This window comes from Parus major, chromosome 9, assembly GCF_001522545.3.
Source record: "Parus major isolate Abel chromosome 9, Parus_major1.1, whole genome shotgun sequence".
NCBI lineage: Eukaryota > Metazoa > Chordata > Aves > Passeriformes > Paridae > Parus > Parus major.
The window spans coordinates 17,966,646-17,972,013 of NC_031778.1; positions in this window are offsets into that span (position 1 = coordinate 17,966,646).

A 5,368-nucleotide genomic window follows, 5' to 3' on the forward strand; every position below is an offset into this window, starting at 1 on the left:
AAATCATGTTGGCTTGATGGTATTTCCTCTCATACTTTTTGTCTTTGGAGAAGTGCTGGCATGGTATTGCAAAGCAAGACAGGTAGAGCTGGAAGCACATATATGACCCAAATCATCTTCATACAGGGGAATCTTAGACTTTACTTTTTTCCATTGTTCTGTATAATGGAAGGGAGTTGTGCATGTGAAAGTCAATTTATTATAAATAAGCAATTTATATATGCATTGAAAAAATCTCTGAATTAAGAAGCAGAATGAGGACTGACAGAAAAATCAATATTGTATATTTAAGCCTAGACTTAGAGCAAATGACACTGCAAATTTAATTCTTGTGTTTAACTTGTTCACAATTGTCAATGCACTTTCCATACAAGTACATTGATGCATATGGAGATTTAAGGCATATGTTGCATGAATTTAACAATACAGATTGAACAAGAACACATCTCCTATCAGATTAATTACATAATTAGCAGGAAAATCCATCAAATTGCTTTATGAATTCAAATGAGCAAGTCATGGAAGTTTTTTGAGGTTTCTTTTTTTCTGTGGAGGCAACAATAGTGCACATTCTGTAAATTTCACAGATTGTATTTAGTATCAAAGAGAGATCCATTAACAGCAAAATAGGAGTTGTGTACAAATTAAAAGGTGTGTGCAGAGTGGACAGATTTGGAAAGCTGGAGGACCCTAAGTGTAGGAAATGCATTAACATCAGTGACACCTGTACCTCCCTCCTCTATCCCATTTTCCTAAAGAGAAAGAAAACCAGAACTTGCAATGTCTATAATATTCCTATAATTCATGCCAATACCACACCTAGGCCTTTTGGTGTCCTTGCCTTTCATAGTGTGAGGGAAGCAAACACTGATTAGAGGTGCAAAAGGGAGGACAAAGGCTCTCTGTGCCCTGCTGTAGCTGCAAATGTTTAAAATGCATGTACCTGCCTCAGATGGAAACTGGGGGACTCCCAGAAGGGATGTCACAGTCACAACCTGAAGGAACACTTCAGGGTGCATTAGAAGCCAAGTCTAGGTAAATCCCAAAACTTTTGTGGTGTTTTTGTTTCACAAATAGGTCCCTGGTAAAAGACACTGAAACTAGAGGGGCTGCATGTCAGCGCCCTGTGCCAGCTCAGTATCAATCCAGCAGGAATTGCCATTTTCCAGACCACTTGTTATGCACAATTTCAGTGTCACAGTCATTAGAAAGGCTCTCAACAAGGAGCATAATCCACAGAAGTATAAGAACAATAAAGGTAAAAAATGGTATCAAACTTGTCCTTAAAAGTTCTTTTGAGACAACATATTTACATCTAGATTCCTTAGCTCAGCTTCAGGGAGTTTTGTGACTCATTTACTCACAATGACAAACCTTGCCCCTCCATCACTTCCCAGTAATCCTATCTGCTTTATAACTCAGCCAGGGAGTCAAATAATGCCCCCTGTAAGTCAGATTCTCTTGTGCCAGTCAGTTCTCTTGTGAGCACCATGAACATGGATATGCTACCTGCCAGTCACACACACACTTCATACCTGCTGTCAAAGAACACTGAAAGCTTGCTTTGTTTGATTAGAAAATCCACAACCATTCTTACCAAGTGAGAGAAATTCACTTTATAATTAGTGTCATCTACTCTATGTTCTAATAATTATGATTACCAGTTTAATGACAAAGTGATGCTACATATGCCAAGGTCATTTAGCCACAGGTAAGAGAGTGTGGCATTGTACTCTGGTACAGATGTTGGGCACAGAAAAAGAGAGTAGAATTTGAAAAGGGACAAATGAAAAGAAAATGAAAAGAGATATGAAAATTATAAATGGCAGACTGGCACAACCAAAAAAGGTGGAGTAGGGCAAAAAAACAGGAATAAAGTGCATAGGGAAAAAAATCTCCAAGCTAGTCTATCTAAATTTAATTTTTATTATATGTATTTTAAAATATTAAAAAACAATGTGTTAAAAATGCCTTAGAAATTCTGTGTCTAGGTGCCCCAAGTAGAAGTTCTGCAAGCCTTTAACATCTTGGTAGTCCAGTCACTGCACATACAGGAACAAGCAACGTAAGCTTTGGCCAGCTGTGCATGTGACAACACAGAACTGGGATTTTGACTTAAACAAATGTTCAACAGCCTTAAAGGCGTTTGACAGCTACACCACAAACCTTCTGAGAGCTATTTCACCTTCTGTTCAGTTTGTGAAAGACACAGTTAAGAAAAAGTACAGCCAGATTTCTGCAGAGAAAGTCTGTTAAACAGCAAAGTTTCTCTGTGCACCACGTACCAGCTGCTTTGGATCATCCTATATGATAAAGCTTCCAATACAATCTTCTATCATGAGGCAATTTAACCCCAGAGTGGAAACCTGAAGAAAGGAGTATGGTAAAACATTTGACAGAAGAAACTACAAAAGCTTCAGGGTTTCTCTGGCTTACAGAAAGGGAACAGTTTAGGAACACAGGCAATAAAAGGCTGTATACTCCAACTGAGAGTGTATTTCCCAAACACTGAATAATTCTGCCTCCCTCCTGATTTCAAATACAGACATTCTGCAGAAGGGATAACAACTGTAGTGCACCTGCTTCACTTAAGCCCATTAGAACTATTAATTTTCCCCTGGGAATGACCTTCCATACCCCACCACAAGGCTGAGCAATAGAAGATGCAGAGGAATAAGGTGCTGTAAAATGAACTCACCAGGCAAATCAAACAGAACTTTGGTTTCACTCTCCATGATATCCAAGCTGAGACACATCTAGTTCTCCTTTAGCTCTGAGAGGGAGGCACAACTGTGGGGAGAAACAAAGTCTGAGTTGTCTAAGTGTAAAAATACATACAGCATGCTTTAAAGGAATTATGACACTTCATCTTGATATGCTGTATTGTTCCACCTAATAATAAAAATCCAATTATTCCACCCCTAGGCTCAGTCTTGTCCAGTTGCTGCGATATTACATGCACCAATAATGCAAATTCCTCCATCCCACCTCTACTCTTGCCAGCCCTTCCCACTAATTTTCCTTTCTCTTTAATAAAGATGAAATCTCTTAAGCAAGCACAGGCTTGCTTAAGATCCCAAGATTTTCCTTTCTGGGTTTCCTTTAAAGGGCTTTCACAGGAGAAGAATTAGGTACATTATCAACCCATTCCCAGTCCAGTTTGCACATTTCATAATGTTTGTCATTTCCCTCTAAAAATGAGAAATTTCACTACAGAAAGAAGATCTAAGTATAAATTTGCAAAACCCCCTTTGCCAGTAGAGCTACCAGTTCCTCTAAACAGGGTCTGGGGAGAGAGAGGAAGGAAATAAAATAAAATTCCCTTTCACAAAGTTTTCTCCTGAAGGTCACCAAGATCTGGATCTAGCAAAAGGTTCTTTCAAGATGGAAGAATTAAACTTCATGCAGAAAACGTATTTTTTTCGTATGAAATGAAAACTTAAATCCTAGTCAAACCCCAGCAAAGTCATTACCTTCTTTATTCGTTCTGGTGATTTTGGATTTTTTGATAGAAAAGGAAGTAAGAAGAAACAGTCTTAAAACCAAATCCTCTTCTATATACTAGACCTTTACACCTTTACTTTTACTGAAGGGACTTTTTTCCCCCCCCAGTAAATCATTTAGCTGTTTTCTACTTGCTGTCTCCCTTTCCATATTTGAACACGTCTTACAGGCTGTCAGGGGTCTTGTGCTCTGCCATGAATGGATCCAATTCATTTATCAAATATAAAAGTTTCCTTTTACTTCCACCTCAGGAAACACTTGTACAACAATACAAGTGCCTTAACCAAACCCTTTTTTCCATCCATTTTAAAGCAGGTTACTTCCTTGTAGTGTTACTAGAATGATAGGGAAGGAAAGAGGCACCTGCGAACATTTCCTTAGGAGATAAAAAATCAGACACTTGAAGTTTTAGTGAGAAAAACAATTCAAGCACAAAGTGAAATTAGGACACATTCAAAGTGAACTCATTACTCAAAGAAAAATATACACCAAGGAAGGAAAATTCTGTCTTTCAGTGCAAGAGCCAGGAAAATTACAAATTTCTTAGCTAATGGTCAGATCTAACACTAAACTGCTTGTGTGAGGCTTGTGAATCCTAGACCTTAAGCAGCCAAAAGCAGCTGGCTTTGGCCGCTGGGTCCGCCGGGAGCCCCGGAGGTCAGTGACAAGTTCTACAGGCACAGGGGACGGCAGAAAAGCTTTCACTGAGTGTCAGTCAGCGGGACTCTGAGCCTTGGGCTCTGACATTTGCAGCAGGACCTCAGGGCTAAAGGCTGGCGAGGTCTCCGTGCTGAGTTACTCAGTTTCCAAAACTGCACCTTCAAACCGGAGCCAAGGACAGACAGACGGACACTGTGCTGCGCAGCGTGCAGCACCGTGCTATTAACAGATGACACTATGTTATTAATAATATTCAAACAGGAGTGCCGTGCCTGTAATTGTCCCTCGTTGCAGAGCAATCTCCAGCAATCAAGGCCCAGCGCGGGCCCGTGGCGGTGCCGGCCGCGCTGGTCAGCGCCGCGGGGAGGCTCCATTAGCACGGGAGGGGGCGGACAGCGCTCAGAGCACGGGGAAAGGGGGCGGTCAGACACGGGAGCACATCACCAGGACAAACGACGGGAAAATGAGAGAATCACAGAACTGTCAAGGTTGGAAGGGACCTCAGGAGATGATCCGGTCCAACCCCCCTGACAAGGCTGGGTCGCCTGGAGCAGGGGATACAGGAACGCATCCATGTGAGAAGGAGACCCGTGAGCACCCAGGGCAGCCTGTTCCAGTGCCCAGCCACCTTCAGTGTGTATAAGCTTTTCCTCGTGTTGAGGTGAAACTCCTTGTTTTAGTTTATGGCCACTGCTCCTCGTCCTGTTGCTGGGAAACACCGAAGAAAGTCTGGCACCATTCTCTTGGCCGCCACATTAGAGATATTTATACGAATTAATGAGATCCCCTGTCAGTCTTCTCCCAGGAGAGAAGGCCCAGCTCCTCCAATCTCTCCTCACAAGAGATGCTCCAGACCCTAAACCATGTTTGTGCCTTCGCTGGACATTTTCCACAGCTCCTTGTCCTGAACGAGGAGCTCAGAAATGGACATATTCTCAGGAGGGACTGAAGAATTACTTTTATTTTTAATCAAGCGAAAAAGCGAATCTGGCGTGCGAGAAGCCTCTGGATCAGGGTCGAAATCACTTGATTACATTAACAGTAAGTAAGTATATATATAGTAGTAAAGTCTCTACAATCACTTTTACGACGCCGGAACTTTGATTTCTTGCAGCCCCTGTCCCCTCCCGCCTCAGGCCCTGGTCTCGCCCCTCAGGCCCCTGGTCCCGCCCCTCAGGCCTCTGGTCCCGCCCCTCAGGCCCCG